We start from the raw sequence: 24418 nt of genomic DNA on the forward strand, positions 1-24418 counted from the left end.
ATTGAAATAAAAGTTGACTTTTGGTTATTAAATGGTTATATATTGGTTATCATGCACTCATAATGAAAGAAAATTTCAGTTTTGGTTATAAAATGGTTATTTATTGGTTATATATGGGTTATATATTGGTTATCATACACTCATATTGAAACAAAATTTGAGTTTTGGCTATATATGTGTATAAGTATATATAATACATACATATGTATGTACATTAGGGTGATTCAAAAATATTTTTTTTTTTTTTCAATTGGTACTCACAAAAATAGGTTCCTAGACACCTCTAAGAAAGCCTCTCCAAATATGAGTTTTCAATTGTAACGGTAAGGTCCTCCGCCTAACGGTTTTCTATTTTTTCTTATTATCAGATAGAAACATATAATATCTACGAGTACCTCTTCGGGTTATCTATAAACAACAGTGGCTACGCTATCGTACTGCCGGAAAATGGCATTGAAAACTCACACAAGAGCAAAAGTTAAAAGTCAAAATTGGTTTTAAGCGAAAAAAATTGCAAAAAATATTTTTTTTTTATTTTTCATTTTTCCTTGCAACAGTCGGTACTGCCGCCAGTACTTAAGACCACCAATATGCAACCAGCTACGATAATAACCGTGACAGGCTTACGCTTTAGTGCAAAAGCGGAAAACCTAACGCTACAAATGGTCATGGCTATCTGTAAAGCGACTAATAACAACAAAAACAAACGAAACAACAACAAAACCGAACCAAAAACAACTGAAACCCCGAAAAATGTCGCTAAGGACAAAACCAACTGTTTACATATTTTACATAGTTCGAGCGTGTAGGTATGTGCCGAGCATGAGCGCAGTTCAATGAGTGCATTGTAACTAACGGTGCGCATGCATGCATTCTTTAAAACCGTGTGGTAGCTACCCATTTGCCACCACAGCCAGCGCAACTTGCCAGTGGTATCATTGGTTGTGCGCTGTCCATGCCAGGCATATTCACATCACATTAATAATTGGCAGTAAAACAATGCCGCCTGCAACTCACACACACACACACACACTCACATAAACAAAGGCAACCGGGCGGCCAACAACAAGGGAGCAACAAAAGCAAGTTGCAAGTGAGCTATGTTGCGGCATTGTTGCCACGGCTGGCCATGTTGAGCAAAGCGGTGAGTTGCTGGTGCGACGAAGCGGTGCTGGCGTCGTGTGCAACCAACGACATGGCCCATGAGGCAGCGGCTTTGTAACCGAAAAATGTTTACTTCCCGTTTGCCACAAAAAATCACTAATGGCGCATGCAAACATACACGAACACCAGACACATATGTGTGTGTGTGTGTGTGGTTTTGTTGTCATGTCTCATGTACACTCATGTTCCCAGCATACACACATACACACGCGACATGTGCGCCCGCAGGCAACCAAAGTGTGTGGCATGTGAATTTGAAAAGCTTAGATAACAAATATCGTGGAAAACACAAACAACAACAGCAACAATGGCAGCGACTAACATAAAATACACGAAATTTTAGTTCACAGCTAATACGGGTGTAGCTGTCTCTGTTGTAGCAAACTAAAAATAATAGCAATCATACTTTTTATGCAGCGTTATTATGAATATTGTACAAGTAGCGAGTTCAACCGAAAATTTTCGGCAACCCAAACTATGCACATACATATGTACATAAGAGGTGTATGTGTTTGTGAAATGGCATTGTGCAATTGTGGGCGGTCGGCAGGTTTTAGAGCGGCGCATAACCGACACACACGCTCGTGAGTGCGGTGAATGTGTTTAATGGGCCGTTTCGTACATTCCAAAATCGCAACATTAAAATTTGCACAATGTATTGCATGCGGAATACTGTCCGGGCATTTCCAAATTAATGTGAATACATTGGACGCATAAATATTGCGAAACCGTTGGGAATGCGGGCAGAAATGTCAATGTCAGCAAAACAGCGGAAATTAGTTAGTCAAAAGGAAACAGGAAAGCAAACGTTAGCTAGCTAAAGGGTGATCCATTTCGAGGTTCCTTACTTTTTTTTAAAGAAAAATCCCATAAACTTCAAATTTAATTTGAAGAATATTTCTTTCACATGTTAGCCGCGGTTACAACTCAGTTGATCCATCCATTTAGTCCAACTTCCGATGGAACGTTCGAGCATTTCGACTAATAAATGGCGAATGACACGCGCGATTTTTTTCACCCAGGCCTGAAACGAAGCGGGATTGTCCGCATAGACTTTACACTTCACATATCCTCACATAAAAAAGTCTAACGATATGATATTACACGGTCTTGGTGGCCAATCGACCGGTTCAAAATATGAAACTCACCGAAGTGTTTTTTCAATAAATCCATTGATTGATGCGATGTTTGGGAATTCAAATCGTCTTGCCGTCTTGTTGATGTGGCCGAGCTTACATACTTCAATTTCAGGCATCGAATAGTCGATTATCATGGCGCAATAATGGTCGCCATTGACGATTACGTTCTCACCGGCAGCATTTTTGAACAAATATGGAGCGATGATTCCACAGGCCCACAAACCACAACAAATCGTTGTTTTTTCTGCGCTGCTCTTGAATCTCTTTAGGTTTCTCCCCAAAGGCGGCAATTTTGCTCGTTTATATACCCATTGAGCCAGAAATGGTCCTCAAACTGAACAAAAAAAAGATCCGAAAACCTCGGATCTTCTTGGAACTTTTTAAGAGCCCATCAGTTCTTGCACAAACTATATTTTGTACGCTTTCAATTTAAGATCTCAACGTAAAATGCGTCAATTCGTTACATATGTACGTCAGTCCGAGTTGCTGCAAACGGCACCAAATTGACTCTCGACGGTCTTCGTGTACACTTTCAGCTACGCCTGCTATGTTTTCTCCACAGCATGCTGAAAGTGGTCTGTTTGGTCGAATATTATTCAATAATGAATACTGGATCTCAAGATAGGTGATGGTGTGGCGAATAGAACGCTCAGTGGGCCGATTATGTTGACCATAAGTTGAACGAAGTCCGTGAAACACATTCGTTACAGGACGTGAAGCTTCGCAGTAGAGTTGAACGATTTGTAAACATTGTTCGGACGTAAGTCTTTTCATGAAGAAATGCCAAACAATACAAAACAGAAATAACATGACAGCTTGGCACGACTCACTCGTGAATTGTCAAAAAATGCGATTGAAAAAGTATCTCTACCTAGATCACCCGTTAGAAGAGGTAATTTACAGAATGTCCGCGGTTTCCTTCTGGTTGTACAACGTACATACATATATGTTCAGAGTATAATAAATATTTATTATCTCTCAAATTTACATGTAGAACTAGAGGCCAATGGAATGCGATACGATTTGGCATCATCGTTCATCTAGACGGCAAAACTGTTAAATAAAATTTAATAAATTTTCATTTCCAGGCCTTAAATTTAAATGAAATTTTTTTCCTACTCTCATTATAGATCAATTATGTCTCTTCCTTAATAAGTGTAATAAAACTACTTTTAAGGAATGAGCCTCCTCAAAGTAAGAACGAACCTTTTCGAACCTTTTAATACCATGCGAGTTTTCAGACAAGGTGGACACATCGGATGGGCACGCTATTTAAAATTGTGTTTTAGCGTGGCTCTGCCGAGCACATAAACCCTTGGTGTGCCTATGGTAAAGAATGAAGTAGAGGACTACAGTAAGATATACAAACTTGAACTCCGGAAACATCTAAGGTCATTAACGAGAACCTTGAAACAATCACATATTCAAACTCGCTGGTAAATAGGAGATTTACCAACCTAATAAAATCAAGGTATTAGCAGAAAGGCTCAACCACAACCTTGAGCTTATTTAGATTCAAATAGATTTGATATTTCATTACCAATTTAGGCCTTAAACCAGTAGATTCAATAGAGAAAGAAATATTGAGAAAAAACTTAATTGGCGTAGCGAGCAGGATGTCTCCAAAACTTTTGCGGCTAACGAGAGGGTAACTGGTCTGGTGGTTAAATAGGACAAGACGAATTATGTGCTGGCTACCAACAGCAATTTGAAGGAGAGCGAGCTATTTGCCAGGAACTATTTTTCAAAAGCAGTCAAGAACTTCGTTTATCTTGACACTGACATAAACAAGAATAATGATGCCTGCCTTGAAATTCAGCGATAAAACAATTGCGAATTGCTGCTATTGCGGGTACAGTAGGCAATTAGAATGTAAACCATCTTTCGATAGACAAAATTAACACTCTTCAAGGCGCTCGTAGTACCCCCGTATGAAGCAGATATGATGCTAAAAACTTAAGAGCTGGTGCTTGGATTGTTCGAAAGGAAAGTATTTTGCAAGATTATTCGATCTTTACGAGTTGACAACTACTATCGTATCCGCACAAACGACTAATTGTATGAACTGTGCCACCAAATTGACATTGTGCAGTGAATAAGCATCTAGCGATAGCATTGGGTGGGTCAAGATAGATGATAGCGCTCCAGTGAAAAATGTTTTCATGCGAGAATCTAGAGAGAATGACGTAGAAGTAGACAGTGTCTCAGGTGGAGTAACCAACCTGAAGAAGTAGGCGCAAAACTTATTGTACGATGCTGAAGAAAATGCACGAACAGCCGAGCTGCTTCGAAAGCATTATTACGTCAGGCAGAAGACCAACAGGGTTGATAAGGTTCATTAAGGCAAGAAAGTGGGTGGAGACTACTTTAATCCATCCAACAAAGGACTTATTTAGTGGAAAGTTGTCTATATTTCTTAGTAGTTAAAGTATAGTTGATGCTTTTTTTTTGCTTGCTAAACGCAATAAAGGATAACAAACTAGAGTTTACTACGAAGCAGGTTCTAAGTTTATCAGTTTAAACGTGTTTATTTTCATTTTGTCCATATGCTAAGAAAATTAGTTTGGCAGAGTTCAATCAAAAAACATGTTTAGATTGAGATTTTCTCTTATTTGATCCTATGGCTTCATGCTTTCAGTGTCTTAAGGATTAACATGGGTTTACTGGCTTCAAAAAATATAAGTTTTTTTATTGTTTTGTTAAATTATCAACATCTCTAGAATATTGTCCTAAATTTTCAAGTCGATCTGAGTAATAGTTTCGGAGATACAGCCTTAAGAACTTGTGCGCTTGATGCTGCCTGGACTTAGTGCGCCGTCTTTAAACGCACTTTTCTCGAAACCGTGTTTTTGAAGTCGGTTGGCAAGATTTCTCGACAACTACTAAACCGATCTTCACAAAATGTTACACAAATCTTTGATATGCAATTCTTAAAGACTTGGACGAAGGATTTTCTGTAAAAATGTCTGTCACAAATCCAATTTTCATTTTTTTTTTTTCTTCGCCCAAATTCTAAGTTAAGGTTTTAACTAAAACACGTGATTTTTCACTTAGCTGATCCTGTAAGGAATTATCCAGCCAACGCGGATGCATCTTTTTTCAGTGGGGTCCGAGGGGTCACCGAGTTTAAAATATTTTTTTCAAAAATTTTCAGAATTTCCATAAAAAGATGTTTCTAATGATAAAAAATTTTATTAAAATATTTCATTTTTTATATGAGAAAAAATTTTTTTAAAAAAGTATGTTTTTTAACCGAGGAAACTCTTTAAAGAGATTTATTATACGCTCTTAGATATCAAAATTCATATGGAAAAGTGAAATGAATTAATCTCAATAATTGAGCTATATAAATCACTTATTTCGATAGCACAATATATATGTATATGTATATATGTATATTAGGGTGCTTTTTTTTAACTATTAATTTTTTTCAGTCCCATCATGAAATTTCCTTGGAAATACCGTCCAAAAATTCCCTGAAAATTTCAGCCCTTAATATTAACATTAAGGACTGGACGAAGGCATGTATAAAATTTCCAATGAAAATACACGACAATCGTGATTGTTTCATATTTTTTTAGGGTATTTCCAAGTAAATTTCATGATGGGACTGAAAAAAATTAATAGTTCAAAAAAACACCCTAATATACATATATACATACATGGAAATTTTTATCGATTATAACATTTTTTTTCAATAAAGTCTCTCTCTAAACGAAATTCAATAAAAACGATTACATAAACTCACTTCAGTTGATTGCGCTTCATGCAAAAATAATGAAAAGACATGAGGGTACTTTAGAAAGTATGCAGCAGAATGCCTTCGATAGCATAATAATGAGCTTATAAACAAAAGCTATGCTGGGCTGTCGACACGCTGCTTTACATGCTAAGCAGTCTTAAGCGCCACATGCATTTTTCCTAAGAATATAGGCGAATAAAGGATAATAGAAAAATATAATGGGCTGCTGATAAAGTGATTCACTAAGCTTAAGTCTTAAAGAAAATGCAGTACACATTTAGGTGTGTGTGTGTGTCTTTGCTTTTATGTTAAAAAAATTAAATTCAAACCAAATTAGTGGCAAAGCAGATGCTTCCTTGGTTGTGCAGCAGACACGCATACAACCTTATAAGTAATATATACATATGTATGTATGAATGTATATGTAAATGTTTATATGTATTTGTGCTTAAGTGCCTATTATAAGCATATAAAGTGCTTATTATGTATGCATTGTATGTGTAAGCGGTGCTTGCCACATACGGCCGTACCTGCAACACTATGCGTAATTGATAGAGCAATCTGCTGAATACTTCATAATTTCTGTACAACAAGAGGCAAAATCAAAATACAAGCATTTGAATATATGTACATATATACATATGTATGTTTATATAAATATGTATACATATATTATGTACTTTTATCTATATGTAAGTGGCAAAGCTGAATGTAGCTGCGGCTGGCTCAATTATCCTGCCGTGTGAAACACCTGCGTACCGTGCAACACAAAACCGAATCGACAGCGCCGCCTAAGATGAAGCAATTTAACATAAGCTTCGTGGAGAAATGATTATCCATTGCTGCGCATCAGAAAAAGACGATTTCTCACACAGTAGCGATGCTAGAAATATGTTTTTTCGTGCTATAAAGATGTACATATGTACATACATATGTATGTATGTTGATATGTGCTTGTGTAGGGTGCTATTACTTAGCTTAGAGGCTGGGAAAAGGTTTATATAATGGTGATGGCACAAGCAAACTGCAAGCAAGACATCTACGCATACACATACATACATATGTACATACATATATAATGCACTTACTATATTTATATGTAAATGCATCTGCCTATGTATATACATATGTACATATGTATGTATATATGTACATTTGCAACGTTCACTCAAGCTGCTATGCGCTTTGCACCAACATTTGCAGTTGCAAAATGCTCCGCTTGCTAGCAACAGCCAACAGAGTCTCCCCCACGTTACCACAACTTTCTTCCTTTCTGCACTCACACGCTCATTAACATTCTTCGTTGCCGCTTTGTGTGCGCGTGTGTGCCAAGCATCGTCAAACAAAGTGTCGCAATGCGTCACAACGCCGCTTGGTGCGCCTCCCACAGCAGATAAATGCAGTGGCAGCTGCGTCTAATGCGCCACTTCTGCCGGCATGCGATAAAGACAATGCCTTGCCACGAACGGCTTGTGCGGGTGTACGTGTGTGTGTGTGCTTTGGAGAAAAGAAAGCAGCAGCAGCTCACATTGCAATAAAATGAGATGGCCAACTGGGAAATTATTTGCACAAAATCCATGCAGCGACATATACCATACATACATACATGCACGTGTATACGAATATGTACGGGAATATCTGCAACTCAGCATGTGCAAGAAGTGTTGCGCCAACTGTTACCAATGCAACAATTTATATGCAAAATCAGGCAGTACATATAGACATATGCATACTTATACATATATATGTACATATGTATATAATATAGATATGTTATGTATTTTCATATTTCTTGCTCATATGTATTATATAAACATGTCTACCGTTATGCCTCAGATTTGCCATCTCAACAGCGCCATACAGTTGAGTGCATGAAAAAAGTAGCGCAATAGAGACTTATATTTAAAGACCTTTCCTAACATATCGAATATTGAAAATAAGGCAACAAGACAGAACCAAAAAAAAACCGAAGCAATGGCGGGATACAGTTTTACAACAAATTAAAATGCTATAAAATGAGACAAAACTGAGGATCGGATGAGGAAATGTAAAAAATTCAAATATTGATTTTTTGAACATATAGCTTATCTTCTTCTTCTTTATAGGCGCAAACACCGCTTACGTGGTCATAGCCGAGTTTACAGCAGCGCGCCATTCGTTCTTCCTTTTCGCTGTTTGGCGCCAATTGGAGACTCCAAGTGTAGACAGGTCCTTTTCCATCTGGTTTTTCCAACGGAATGGAGGTCTTCCTCTAACTCTGCTTACCACGGCGGGAACTGCGTCGAACACTCTCAGAGCCAGAGGGTTTTCATCCATTCGGACGTCATGACCTAGCCAACGCAGCCGCTGTTTCTTAATTTGCTGAACTATCTCATTGTTGTTACCAGTGCGCAAAGGACCATAAATCTGCCGCAGAACCTTTCTCTCGAAAACTCGTAACGCCGACTTATTAGATGTTGTCATCGTCCACTCGTCTGCACGATTTAGCAGGATGACTTAGTGAGTGACTTATAGAGTTTGGTGTGTGTTCATCCAGAGAGAACTTTACTTCTCAATTGCCTACTTAGTCCGAAATAGCAACCTGTTGGCAAGATATATCCTGCGTTGGGTTTCGAGGCTGACGACTGTTTGTTTGATGACAGGCGGCATTTCTTTTTGCCCTCACCAGACCCATTTGCTTTGCTTCCTTATTAATTCTGGCGAAAGCATTAGCTCTGTGCGGTTGTTGAGGCCAATGATATCAATATCATCGACGTATGGTACCTTCCTTATTTAGTTCTGCAGCTTGAATTATTTTCTCCAGGAGTTTGAAGAAGTTGCACGATAGGGCGTTACCTTGTCTGAAACTTCGTTTGGTATCGAACGGCTCGGAGTGCCCCTTCTCGATCCTGACGGAGCTTTTTGTATTGCTGGTTTTGCGGGGATATCAAATTTAGACATAGCAGCTCATTTTCTCGCAGTTAAAAGCAGCTTTGAAATCGAAGATGAGGTGGTGCGTGTCGATTCTCTTTTCACGGGTTTCATGTGTCGTATAAACGTAACTAACAAGCCCCAAGCATACTAAAATTTAAGAATCAAATTATTTAATCTTGTCGGTTACCACTCTTATAAATTGTAGGAGACTATTCGAAAACAATTTGAAGGTACGGAACCCCTTTTGACAAGAGAACAAGGTCCAGAATAAATATCCCTCCACTACCAAACACAATTGATCATCCAAGGTATACTACCAAACCTTTTAAAAGGGTGATCTGAACATTATGGTATGGGTTTGCTTTTCGTACCATGGTGTCAGTTTTATACATATAATCTATGGCATCATGGGCCTAACAAGGTTAGTAAACTTACTGAACAATGTTACGAGTACATTACCATTTTGCAGTTAGACAATGCCTATAAAAATTATGTTTGAGCAGGATAACGAGCCAAAACATCCGATCAAACTAGCTGAAATAAATCGACGGATTGTTCTGGCCAGCGCAGGAAGTAGAGTAGTAGCAACAACAAATCCATTATTTAGAAAACATCTACCTATGTCCGGTAGTCAAAGAGGCTTGGACTCAAATCCCTATGAAGCGTTGTAAGGATCTAATGGACTCTATGCTACGACAGTGTATGTATGTAAGGATATTAATTAAGCGAAAACATTTAGTATTTGAGAATCAAAGTGAATATTTTTCCGTTTGTCCCTCAATAAAATAAGCATTACTAATTTCGTGCACACAGCTGTACATCTATGCGGCGACAATAAAGCGTGAGTGAGGATGCGTGAACGTTTTACTGGCAGCTGATTGTGCTGTCGCTCACATCCATATGCTGGTGTGTGTGTGTTTGCGTGTGTGGTTTGTGCAATGCGATGACATCAAATGGTGTGAAACAAAGCTCTTCTCGCAAGCGCCGAAGACGTGTGCTGCATTCGTTGCTGCTGGCGTGTTGAAAATATAGCACAACGCTGTCATTTGATTGCGAAACGCTGTCTTTTTTTATTTTCAGCTGATAGCAGTGGGTGACATGCAATATTTCGCAAATATGCGCTTGTGAAGCTTTCCCAGCCAGTTGTTTGATTTATAAAATCTAGCATTTCATTTATTATATTTAATAGTTGCATTTCTCTTTAAACGCTTGAACTTTGTAAATGCTTGGATTTTGTATTTATTATTCTTTTTACATTTTCTTTAAAAAGTTGATGTTTCGATACCTAACCGGTTAATTTTGACACTAATTAGTTAGCATTTTGGGATCTTTTCATAATGCTTGAGATTGGTTTAAAATCGTTGTCTCATAATTGTTTTGAGGGGTCACTTCATTACGAACACAATTAGTATATGAGTGGCACACAGCCACATGATAATGCTTTTATTCATTATCTTTTTCTATAAAGGGAAGAATGCCACGCAAACCACCAATGAAATTCGTGGAGCTTACGGAGACGATGCTGTATCAGTTCGTGTACCACAACAATGGTTTGCTCGCTTCCGTTCTGGAAATTTGGATGTGAAAGATGCACCTCACTCTTTTCAAAAAGGCTGTATGTGTCTGTGAAAAATTTAATGGACCGAATTAACATCTGCGATTCTTTGCTGAAACAAAATGAAATCGACCCATTTCTGAAGCCAATGGTAACAGGAGACGAAAAATGGATCAAATACGACAATAATGTACGAAAAAGATCATGGTCCAAGCGTGGTGAAACTTAACAAATGGTCGCTAAGCCAGGATTAGCGCCTCGAAAGGTTATCCTGAGTGTTTGGTGGGATTGAAAAAGAATCATGCACTATGAGGTGCACCAGCCTGGTCATATTGAACTGACCTTGCACCATCGGAATACCATTTGTTTCGGTCAATGCAGAACTACCTTTATGAAGTAAAGTTGGCTTCAAGAGAAGCCTATGAAAATTACTTGTCGCAGTTTTTCGCCGAGAAACCATACAAGTTTTACACTGATGGAACAATGTCTCTAGCGGAAAAATGGCAAAAAATGGTCGACCGAAATGGTACATATTTGGTCCATTAAAGTTCATCATAAATATGAAAAAAATAGTTGAAAATTGATTAGAAATACGAAAAGACTTTTTCGACTAAGCAATATGTACAGGCAGCTTTGCTTTTTAAAAACCACACTTATGAAATTCCAAACTATAAAAATATCTCTGCAACAAACATGAATTAGCTCTCGAGAAAAAGCTTACTTTTTTCTATGTTCGCCGAAACGTACTTTATATGTAACGAAATTTAATAGGGATTGAGTGAATTATAAGCGAAGAAAAGAAAAATGGAATGGGCAAAAAGCGAAACGCCAAATGCGAAAAGCAATTAAGAATAATATAGCAACAACACAACTGTGAAGCAAAAGCAAACATCGTAAAAAGTCGGCGACGAGGCGTTTTGTCACCGACACAAAGTTCCAGCGAAGCGGTGACAGCTTAAAAAACACTGTCGGCAACAGCAATGAAAACGACAGCAACATCGACAGACGAAGCAGTAAACAAGGAGAAAACAATTAAAAATACAAATAAGTATAAAATAGAAAGAAAAGTAATGAAAAAGTTACAAATAGAAAGAAAAATAAATAAATTGTTGCCAAAGGCGAAACGCGGACAATGCTGTGCAACGCTGCAACGAGTGCACTATTTGTTGTTGCAATTATTTCTTACTACGCACCGGCGGCAATGCAATCATTCAGCACGAATAATTGTCGGTCCATTTGCATTGCATTATTTGTCATTGAGTCTGAGTCTTTTTCCAAGCATTTATTTGTTTACAGCGCGCCTTTTCTTTTATTTGTGCTGTTGAGGTTATGTTGCCAGCGCAAATGTTGGCGAAACATTGTTGCAATCCTCCAGTGGCTGCACAAATCAGGCGATGTGTCTTGTGGTGGCGAGTGTCACGCAGCGATTGTCAGCCGAACAGCATAACAAACAAATGCAACGAATGTATGTGTGTGTGTGCGTGTCAAGAGACGAGACAATATGACGGCAGAGTGAAATATGCAGAACAAGCCAGTGCTGACAATAACGAGAAGCGTCAGTATGGTCGCCGCCGACATGTCCAGTTTTGTTGCGCAACAATGTCACACGACGAGAATTGGCTTTGCTTTTTCTGCTGCCGAACGAACGGCTTGTCAGTCTCGAATTAGTTTGGACACATTTCAAGCGGAGTGTGATGTTTAGACATTTGGGCGATGGACGTGTACAAAACTAATTAATGAAGCTGTACTGAATTAAGCAAATTAAGCATGAAGTGTGCTGACGAGTGTGTGTGCACCTTAAAGCCTTTGCAAGTCCGCCACTTTCAACTGTCAGTCAATTAACTGAGTTGGTAAGTGTCGAAAAAAGGTAAGATTGCAGAAGCAATTCTTAGTAGGATTCAATTTGTTGCAGAAAACTATACAAAACTTGTTGTAGGTAAAGTTAGGGATTTTAAATGCTGTTGAGAATAAATGGCAAGCACGCTTGAGCCTTTGGTGTTCTTCTGCTTTCTTAAAATCCTCTTTAACTACTTAGACAACTTTTCGACCTTTTTTGCTTTGCAAAATATTTGCCCATTTGGAGTTTGTGCGGGGATCTATTGTCCAGAGTTTCGCCTTTTAAACTGCGACCACTGCAGGGTAGGTGAAGCAGAGATCTTTGTTATTGGGAAACTCGCAACTCCAGAGTTAACATCTACGTGGACAACCAAGTAGCATTCAAGGCTTTGACCACGTTTCGCCTATCGGCCAGAACTGTCTTCGAAAGCAGAGCAGCAATGGATGCAGAGTGTCGCCAAAAATAAGCAAATTCATTTCTACTGGAAGTCGGGTCACAAAGGCATCTAGGACAATGAGATAATAGACGAGATTGCCAAAAGTGTTGTACTGCTGTCAACTGCAAACGTGATCATTCTTGGTAAACCACTTCATTGTCTTATACGACGATCTGGACAGGAACATGGTAAGGAAAATCTAAACGCCAAGAAACAAGCTACCTAGGAGAAAAACTGCAAAAGTCATGAGTAAAACGTTAGATCAGAAATAAACAAAATTCCTACAGACACTCGATAGAAGAAACAGTAGGAACATGATTAGAATACTCACTGATCACAGTCTGGTGGTATCACACGTTTGCAGTTCGAGAAGACTATAAGAATTGTCGAGGAAAGCACCAGGCAAACAATGCACTTATTCCACATTAGTAAGATAACGTGTCAGGCATTTGGAGGCCAGGTAGGAGACACTGGAAGAAGTATCGCTAGTGAGGCCACAGAGTCTGTTGAAATTCACGTCAAGTACAGGCATACTAAAAGATGACTATTCCTCATGGACTTCGTAATGAAACTAAAGATCGGAAAGGACCAAAACTGGTCTATGCATGGCTTATTAGCCTACCCGACTAATCTGACCTAACCCAATCTAAATATTTGCCTAAGGCAGTGATTCCATAAGTTTCTTTATCAATTTTCCAATCCTAAAAACTTTCCAATTCTACTAACCTAAAAAAATTTATCGATGTTAAAGTGATGTTGATAAGTCACTTGAAAGCATAAGCCTAGTGTTTCGAAATCGCAAAACGAAACTCGCCAATGAATGGATATGTCTTGTTAGTATCGAGACCGGCTCAATCTTTTTTTTGGACGTAAGAGGTTTTACTGCATCGCTTCGTGAGATGTTCATTGCAAAAGTTTAGATCAGCGGACGGTTCGAAGTTATGACTGTCAATAGTGACAGGACATTTCGTCTTGCCCTCTTTCACTACCAGACCCGTTAGCTTCGCTTCTTTATACAGTCTGCAGAAAGCAGAAATAACGCCAGCAGCTCCACAATCTTATAGAAGATTGCTCCTTCTCTAAATCTAAATCAATTAGCCAACTGCTAATTATACTGGTAAAATGAGTCTAAAAAGCGTTGAAATAATTCCCACTTAAAATGTACCGCTAAGTTACAATATATAGTATACGCATGTGTGCAGTAAATCATTCTTATTACAGATCAGAAAACTTTTAAGAAATTAGCGCTGACGAAAGTTTTCTTTACCTTTCTAATTTACTTTTCCGTCTTAGCTTAACTTTCGTTTGACTTTTGGCGCAGCTTTACTTTTGTAAGACGAAATTAAAGTGAAATTGGCATGCAGAAGAAAACTTTGTTGGCACTCATTTCGTTGGTGGGAAAGTGTAAATAGCAAGTCCATGTTGGCAGTAGGTATTGGAGAAGGTGTCAATATCGCAGACACCGAAAGTTGTAAATAAATAACAGCTTAATGCTTAATACGGATGGGCTTAATTAGTAATCAATGGCCGCTTTAGAGAGAGAGAAGAGAGAGAGCTATAGAAAAGAAGGTAGAAAAGGCACTAAATAGAGCGTATAATATACCTAGGTCGAGCAAAAAGAAATCCTTTACTTTTTTGTATTAAATTGAAGGTATATGAAGGATCCTGCAGTGATCCGCATTATTTTTCCTTTTACTTCTCTGTCACCCATACTTCGAGCTTGTGTTTCGTATCATGTGATTCAAATTGTTCCAAACGGTCTCTTGTGTAAAAGTATAGCTTCTGGTCAAGCGAAACAGTGCTAACATGATGGTTACTGCAGTTTGTGAAATAATTTAGAGGAATGGTGCCGAGTCGACAGTCCTTGACTAGATAAAAATTCGAGGCCGTTCCGGTTACTTGGACCCGACTCTTGTGGGAAAGGCTTATGTGATGGTTGGACTTGTCGATTAACATTCGTTTATTGATATTGGCGCCAATTGCTCTTTTAGAACGTGGTGACATCCAAATTACCGGAACGACACCAAAATAGTGCTTGAATGACACTTACAGTTTCAGGACCGTACAGATATTCACATTTGAAGCCGTTTTGCTTGCGTTTTTGCCTTTATTGAAGAAAAACTACCAAATGTTTTCTTGTTACAGGTGTCCGTCTTTGACTGGTGCTCAAACAATACTGAGACAAGCAATCAAAAAACTTTATGAGAAGCTTTTTTCAAAAGAAATGTTATCTTTCTAACGTCACGTAGTGGAGCCTGATCACACTTACACAATGCAAGTTACGGAGAGCTCAAGGCAACGATTTGGAAAATAATGGATTTATTTTTACTTGACTTTGTAATAGGAACACTTTATACGTATAGTAATAGGAGTTTATAAAAGTGTTCTTTGAAGTATTTTCGCTATTTCTTACTACAAATAGAGAGCCTATATCATAGACCGCTTGCATACAGCCATCCATAGTATGCACTCCACCTCATAATATTGCAGGCAAAGTTGTGAAAACACTTAAACATTTTATCTATTGCGTTTTTCCTACACCACTTTATCTATGTGCAACTAAAAAGGCATAACTTTGCAATCAGCCATTTATTTTTTACCGCCAATTTTTTACCGATTAGACCACCATATCGGCGATTGCATCGAAGTGCAAGCATAAATTGGTCGGCCGACATGAATTTGCACTAGTAAATTCTTTTCGTTTATCGGAAAGTGTAATCTGGGCGCGCATCCAAGCGATGAAAAGCAAAAGAGCAAACATTTCACTGCAAGCACAACCATACATACACATGCGTCAAGTAGGTGTCCAGCAATGGCGGTGGCCACAAAGCAAATGGAACAAGTAAGGAAGCGCTTAGTTCGGGTATAAACAAACATTTTATACTTTTGCCACTTGCAAGCATTAAAGCCGGGGGAGTAACTTCCAGCACATAAGGCTTTTTAGCTATGTGGGGTCTAGAGCGAGTTTTCACCCGATTTTATTCATTCGAAGCTCAATTGTGCATCGTTAGAAGAAAAATACTCCCAATTTTATTAAGACAACTAAGATATTGGCCGATATATTCCATATGAAGTCACACGAGAATTTGGAAGGCTTTGTATTAGGTATATGGGGACTAAGGGATGTATTGAGCGAACTCTACGCATTTGTAGCACATAGACCTACCATTATATGGAAAGAATTCTCGATAAAAAGTCGACTATTAGCACTGGGTCCAAATATTCAGTACCTAGGGACTTAAACAGTTTTGGTTCGATTTATGCAATTTTTTTTTAGCTATTAGGTGGCACACCTCTAATGCACATTTCGTGCAAAGTTTAATACTGACATAGTTTTTAATTCATTCTTGATTTATATACTGGAAAGTGAAAGTCTCAAATGGAATTTAAAATTGTGTTATATGGGAAGTAGGCGTGGTTGGGGTCCGATTTCGCCCATTTTCACACTGTTACATAAAAATTGCAGGAAAGTGTCATGTACCAAATGTTATTGAAATCAGTCTAGCGGATCTCGAGAAATTTGATTTCATTTAAAGTGGGCGGCGCCACGAACAGTGTCCAATTTTGACCCCGGCTCCATCAAAGGCCTCTTATACTACCTCGGAGTAAAATTTAATATCTCTGGCGCATTTAGTTATTCATTCATCGCGCTTTTAGTAATTTTTAACAGTAACATTATACGGGGAGTGATCAGGGTTATATTCAGATTTCTACATTTTCAATCTGTATTTACTTCTGGCGAATTTGATTGTTGTATCTTAAGCGGTTTAATAGAAACGCTTATTAAAGTGCGAGGCCACGCCCACTTTTTCAACAAAACACAACTACCAAAGACCGTTCCTTCGAATGATAAAAAAAAGTAGGGAACCTTGAAATGGATCAACCTTTAAAACACGACCTGCCTGAGGTGCGGAATTTTTAGCCGGAAATCTTCCGACAATATTAACTTGTGGACTTGCCAAACAGTACCAGTATCCAGTGAAAGAGAGCAGGTGGGAGTGGGGCCTTTTTCTTCCGCACCTTAAGTGGCTTAAGAGATATGTACATTAAACGTATAGGCGGGACCACACCCTCTTTTTCAAAATTTGTTGCTCACAGGAGCTCCTCGTTACTCCGATCCCCTGAGCCAAATTCAAGTTTTATATCTTAATTTAGTTCTTAGTTATGGCAATTAATACGTTTTCGGTTAATAGCGTTTTGTGGGCATGGCAGTGGCCGGATTACGTCCACGCACTTTTTTAGCCAAGGTACTCGGATACCAAGTGTCATCAAGATATCTCAATTTTTATTCAAGTTACAGCTTTCACGAACAGACGGATGGATGGACGGGCGGGCAGACAGACAGTTACCGGGATTTCAACTCGTCTCATCATCGTGATCATTTATATATATATACATATCTATCTCGCTTAGTTTTAGGTGGTACGTCCAACCGTTAGGTGAACATAACTGTTGTACTCTGTAGCAACATGTTGCTAGGGTATAAAAATTGGCGCCTGCCAGCTGAACAGCTGCTGATATGGATGCCAATAAAAACGCAATCGTGCAACACGTTTCTACAGATAACTAAACATTTTTCCATACACATACATATGTATATGTATGTACATATTTATTTATGTATGTATGTATGTTTGTATGTATGTCTGCATGTACATATATATGTCTATGCACCTAAAACAGTCTGTGCGTCCATAATACGAAATGGCTGCCGGACTATGAACGTGCATTCGCATTTGAGAGCAGATTCCGAACAGATTAGCCAGTCAGTGGAGCCACCACCCGCAAAACAACACTTGCAGCCGATGTGAAATATGAACGAAATAAAGCGGAGAAGCAATCAAATTACAAGAAAATCTCATATAAAACCAAGTATCACTTAGCTAAATAAATAACGTGCAGAAAAACAGCTGATGCCGAGCGGCAGCCCAGCCACATTGCAGCATGTCATTGATATGTAATACTGTAAGTGCAAGCATACTCCGGTTTGTGTGTGCGTATGTGTGTGTGAGTGTGCTTTTGGTGGCCGACACGCCGTTTGTCTCAAATTTTGGATTGACCGCCAGCGAACGTGTTGTGAGCAGAAATTGCAATGGTCAAAAAGTAAACAAGCAGCAGCAGCAAACTGTTGGTAGTTGGCATTAGGTGGTGTTGTTGTTGTTGCTGTCAGTTTTATTGCCGCTGTTGCCATTAGTGCGCAATATGCTTTTGTTCGCCAGCAACAACACGCCGTCTGCAAGCGCACGCTCACTCTCTGGTTAACGCCGCTGCCGCTGCTGCTGCGGCCTCTGCTGCTGCTCCGCCGCTTGTTTGCGTGTTTGTTTTGCTCGCTATTCGCCCGGCGGCCAACTCGTTCGCCTGCCTGATGGCCGTTGGCTGGTGATGCAATTCTGTTGACTGCCCATAGATGGCAAAAGCAACAATGTGCAATAACAACAACAAACTTGAATGTGTTAGCTGTTGTTTTGTTGTTGGTGCTGTTATTGCAGTTTGCAATGCAATGCGTGACTGGGCGCACACACTTGGCACACAAAGCGAGTGCGTGCGCACATACAAACATTTGCAGTTGCTAGCGCTGCGAGCATGTAACATAATTACCGATCTATGTTTTAGCATTAACATGCATTACCTTATTTATGCATGTCATGTGACCTATTTTTTGCAGCAACCTTGTTTAATTTAAATTGCATGCCTTGAAGTTTCTTCAAGTTGGCAAACATTTTGGTTAGAAATGGTTTGGGAATTGCAACATCGTTGCACCAATGCTAATGCATAATTTTTTATGTAATATTTTTAATTATTTTATCGAAATTTAGTAACAACAATTTAAATGGAAATTTCAAAAAAATGCAATTAAAGTATTTTCTCGTTTTAAAATCACTTTTTCTAAGATTTCGTTGATCCACGAACTCGAGTTTAAGCACTAATTTGCTATTCCTCAATATATAATGTTTACAAACTCAGAATTTACCATATCAAACCTTTAAAGGTGTTGTCTGGATCCGAAGTGCTTTAACAAAATTATCTTATTTAGATCTATGTACATCATATCTAGAATATTTTCCCAAATTCTCACGTTGATCCGAGTAATAGTTTTGGAGACACAACTTTGAAATGTTGCGCGCTCTAGGTTAGCTATATAAAGGGTTTTTCAATAGGGAGCTACAAAAGGAGGCCGATGGAGACAGCAAATGACGCCATATTTTCCCGCTCTTTTGACATTTCTCTTCAACTCCAGAAAATCTTTCATTTTTGCATTCATAGCTTGGAGCTCTTCTATTCAACTTGATCTTGCCACTTCTCTTCTTTTTCTTTGGTACGACAACCGTAGGCCAGTCTGGGATCGAGAACACAAAACTTCGCAAGTTGTCTTTACTCTTTGCGAGATCACGTCAGTTGTGCATCCCAAGTGCATGCAGATCGTTATAAACTTGCTCTTCCATTGGATGCATGGGCGCCCTTGTTTCCGTTGCCCATCCATGAATCTCGTGGCGCTGGAGCATAATCTTCAGTGTCACCGTAGAGCTCATACAGTTCGTGTTTCCATCCTCTATGGTATTCATCGTTCAAGCAAACGGCTCCAAAGAACTTACGAAAAGCATTTCTCTCCAATACTTTCTCGCCTCGGGTCGTATCTTACATGTTTCTGTATACCTTCTATCAAAAGGTATAAGGGAAACGTACTTCGGTTCACGTTATTTAGACGTAGAATTTCGAAAAGGACGCTTGACAAACAGATCGACACCCTTTACCTTTTTGTAGATTTCACAAATGCTATCGGCAGCGCTGTTACGAGGTACCCATTCGACGCCATGTCTAAGTCCTACGATTGAAATTTAAAAATAAAGTCTCAGTTATCACTCCGACTTTACAAAGCCTAGAAAAAATTATTATTTGTAAATTGGCTATGCCTTTGAACCTGCCACAAATTGAGGCGGCTAATATCAATTACAGTCAATTCGTCTGTTTCGTTGAATGATAATCGAGATTCTTCAACTTTAGTCTGGCGAAAGCGAAATCTGGACAGTGGAGAAAGGGAGTTTCCACCTCATCTTCCTTTATGCAACTTTGACAAGTTGTGTTTTCAAAATCTTAATAGGATGAAGGCCTAAGTAGCTAGTTCTCCAAGTTTCCTAGTCTGTCTATTAATTTATTTACAGGTCATACTTTAAAAACTACACAAAATAGAATAAAAATGTTAAGCCACTTGAATGCCAATTGGACAGTGTCCAGTTAAAACACCTAAGTTTTCCTCTAGGGAGTGGTATAATATGGTAGACCTCTTACGTTTCTAACTTTGAGTTCACTGTCAGCAAGCACAAAACCAGCAAGCTGTTTCCGGGAAGTACATCTACTGTTACCTTGATGGCTGCCACTACTGCTTGAAGGACAAACGTCGTAAGATCTCAAGTTGTTCGGCATATAAGTTATATAAACATAATTATAATTTTTCGAAAACAAAGTGGAAATCGATTTTTGCATACAAAAAATAATATAATCAACTAAAATGAAAAACATCTTATCATAAAAAAAAATTGAGTTTTTTATTGCTTATGATTCATTACATCATATTGCATATCTAAATATACGCAGTATAAAATTTTCAGCTTCCGCTGACAGGTATAACCAATATATAACCAAAATATAACCATACAAATAACCAATATATAACCGAAACTAAAATTTTGTTTCAATATGAGTGGTTTCTATTATATCGTTTTTCTCCGCCTGTAAACTTATGTAAAGTGATATTACGTTATCTTGCATTTTAGGTGACGAAATGTTTTAAGCAACTGGTTCCAGCATTGACACTTAAAAATGTAACTCTTATTGTTACCTTTAAGAAATTAAACACGTGCAACACACACATTTCAATTACTATGAAAGTCAAGCACCAAAAAACTATGTCATTGAAAACTTGCACCAAATGAAGACAATTTCAGTCACCATGCTTACGCAGCCGAAGACGAAGAAAATTATGAAAGACAAATATTTTTCGTCGGAAATTACGCCGCCACGCCGAGCTGGTGCTTTAGTAAGCGCGAAAATCTCAAAGAATTTCTTACAAACACACTTGGAACAATGAGTGGCTAGATTACAATGAAAGTTCACTGCTCAACACCCACACAAACGCACACACATACATATATACATATACATAGAAGAACATACACCGCTGTGGGCTAGCGAAATACGGTAGAGTTAAGTAATTAGTTTGTAAGACTTGGAATTGAAATGTGCCCGCTTGAATGAGCGCCCACTAAGTAGCTTCTTACTTCTTTAGAAGAAAGTATGCATAAGTAATTACATTTTTTATTTTTTAATGCGGCAACTATGAAAGTGCAAAAAAGTATAGTTAAACCGAGCAGGAATTATACACAGGCAATCATGACAAATAATAATTAGTTGTTTTTCATCAGCTTGAATTATTGTGGCAAAAGTTGAAACGAATAATGGAAGCATGGGATGCTTTAATCGAATGCCCATTTCACTAATATGCAAACGTAAGTAATACGCGACTCGACTCCCACATCACTGTTGGTGGTTATAACTTCGAAGTCATAGACAATTACTATGTCGGTCTTGGAACCAGTACTAACACCAACAACAACGTCAACCTCGAAATCCAACGCAGAAAAACTCTTGCCAGCAGCTGCTATTTCGGACTGAGTAGCCAATTAAGAAGTAAAGTCCTCTCTCGACGAACAAAAACAAAACTCTTTAAGTCACTCATTATTACCCTCCTACTATATGCTACAGAGGCATGGTTGATGACAACATCTGTTGTGTCGAAGTTACGCGTTTTCGGGAGAAAGGTTCTGCGAAAAATTTCCACAGTTCGATATCAAAGCTGAGAATGCTTCGGCTTCAAATTCAAAATAAAAATCCTTGTCACTGAATACTGCTCTTTTTTGATTCTGCAAGTGGTACAAATAACGTAAGCTGGTGTGGTGGAATAGATATGTATGGATATTGGTGGATAAAACATCAAACACTACATTTATAGGAGCAATGATTTGTAAACCGATATTCTTCTACCATATCGCGAGAGTACTACTGTTGATACAAGTTTGTGTTCATCTTTACTTGAGTTCAAGAGAAGATGGCTGTACAAATCATAACACTATATGTATGACCAATTTTTTTCTGAGTATAACCAATTTTTTCGAGAGGTTAAGTCATGTCGTTAGTTTGGTCCAATAGCCAGACGAGTGTCATATCACATTTGGCTCAAATATGTGAGTATAGTGTTGAACTGTTGAATGCTCTAGACAAAAATCTGTTAACATGTCATCATTTCTTCTATATACCAGTTTTATCATTTAAGAGCACTGTATACATGTCAGGTTTTCTAAAAACTTTCAATATTATTTGATATAACTTTCGCCACGAGCCTTTTCTTAAAATTTTCAAACGAACTGAACACTTATTTGAGAGAACTTTCACAGCAAGATTTTTGGTTTCACAAACCTGTTCAAAGGTCAATTTTAAGAGAACTTTAACCGCGTGCTTTTAGGTTTCACAGGCGCTCTCAGCGAATTGTTATCTTGTAGGGATAAGAGGGCGAAGTAAGTACAATGATACTGATGGCATTACTGACACTAGACAAGCTTAGATACTGGCAGAGTCTCCCAAGTCGGTAAAGTCGAAGATGAGTCTCGAAGCTAAAACAATCCATATAATACATTCCTTCTGCGAGGGAGGTTGTAACAATCACGTGGCAGTGACAAGCATCTATCCTGGAGCAAGCGGCTCGCGATTTTGTTAAATGTTTATATTTTTATGGCAGATCCGTAGCAAAAGGTAGCATAAATGACATTATTATCCGTAGTCATCAATTCAAAAATTTTTCGACAAAAGGTGAAAACTTCTTAGTCTAAAGTTCTAAAGACCTTTGAATGGGATAAAAACATGTTTTCTACACTTCTTGGAGAATATCTGCGAATTATCGTGGTACGTATAATATATTTCGCCAACAAGCTCTATGCGGGACTAGAGAGAAATATATGTAAGTATATTCCGTCACCAAAAATGCAAAATAACGTAACATCACTTTTTAAAAGTTTAAAGGCGAAGAAAAAACATTATAATAAAAAAACTCATAAAGAAACAAATTTTGAGTTCTGCATATAAAATGGTTATATATTGGTTATTATACACTTAGTGTTTCGGTTATAAAATGGTTATAAAACTGTTATAAAAAGGTTATATATTGATTATTATACCTGACAGCGTCTTTTGATCCTTTTGTGATACTTTGTTTTGCATTTTAGGGGACGATATATACATAAAAAACTCTCCAATCTGTATTTTATCTAGTAAATCTCGTAGTCTGTTCTCCTTATAGAGTATAAGGAACTTTCGAAGTAAAAAAACTACTGGCTGTGGACTTGATATATCCATTCACTGAACCGTTTTCAAGTCTTATTGATTCCCGACCATAATGAAAGAATTAAAATACCTCGCAAAGTATTTGAACTAAATGTTCTTCCTAATAATGGTTAGTCCACATCTCGGAAACCGCTTTGTGTGTCTCACAAATGAGGAGTAAAGTTTGCACGAGAATATAACAATGTTATAAAAACCAATTCCTAGGCATTATTGGATTGGTTTAAAAAGATAGTTATGAAGAAAATAATGTATATGGCAACATGCTTAAGGGATTTAGTACTGCTATTTATTTACAGATCTATTGCATATTAATTACTTATTGTTAGCACTCACCACACTGAATTAAACAGCTATGTGCACCTATGTATGTATTTATCTGCTGCCAAATGTATTCGCAGGTTCTAGAAGTTTTTGGAACAAGCAGAAGAAATCAACCACTTGGCGTTTGGGGAATGAATGAGATGTTGCAGGGAGCAGTTTCAAAAGCAAGGATTATTGTTTATTTATGCACAGTATACAAATAGTGTTGAGCTTGGTTATCAGGCTTACTTTAAATATTATTTACATATTTATGCAGCAAGTTCACGCTTGTTTGGAGTTTTGTTGTTTTGATCTGTTTGGAGGAAATTGACACTCAAATTTTTGTTGAAGGCTGAAATATGATATTATCGTACGTAAAATCGTATTTGTTTCTGCTGTGTTCATATTTTATTTTCTTTTTTACTTTATTTGCACTTTTCCAAAATTAATATTTGTTATATATTTTTTTTAATTTTTTTCATTTTTTTATAATGTGTTTTTTTTTTTGTTTTTGTTTTGTTTGTTAAAAACTTAACACTTTTAGTAGAGTTCTAAAATTCATTCTGTAGTTATAATATAATATACATATATACATATGTATACATACATACATATATTTTGTTTATGTTTCCAAAAATAATAATTATTTTAATTTTTTTTTAATTTTTGTTAATTTCTTTTAGTTTTTAAAATTTTTGTTTTTTTTGTCAAAAAATTAACACCTTCAGTTCACGTTTGGGATTTAGTGACTTTGTTATTGTTGTTGTTGTGCTCTGTTTAGTAAATTATAACAGTTATTAGAATATTAAGTGTTACGGATATTTTATCTTCAAATTTCAAATTTTTAATTAAGTTAGTGCCACTTAGCCTAATATTCTGTATACAGCTGACAAATCTAGTTGCCACAAATGCACAAACACACATGCACGTTGCACTTTCA

The 24418-nt window shown here is 37.7% G+C and overlaps 1 protein-coding gene across 4 annotated transcripts in view; it reads right to left on the reverse strand.

Moving 5' to 3' along the window:
• The window catches only part of LOC120767254, a 174463-nt gene extending 150919 nt beyond the window's left edge, over positions 1 to 23544 (reverse strand). For all 4 annotated transcript variants that reach the window (XM_040093117.1, XM_040093119.1, XM_040093118.1 and 1 more), the window contains exon 1: positions 23512 to 23544. The gene's annotated coding sequence lies outside the window, so the exon portion shown is untranslated. The remainder of the gene's footprint in view (positions 1 to 23511) is intronic.
• Positions 23545 to 24418: the final 874 nt, after the last annotated feature.

The sequence above is a fragment of the Bactrocera tryoni genome, chromosome 2 (assembly GCF_016617805.1).
Source record: "Bactrocera tryoni isolate S06 chromosome 2, CSIRO_BtryS06_freeze2, whole genome shotgun sequence".
Taxonomy (NCBI): Eukaryota; Metazoa; Arthropoda; class Insecta; order Diptera; family Tephritidae; genus Bactrocera; species Bactrocera tryoni.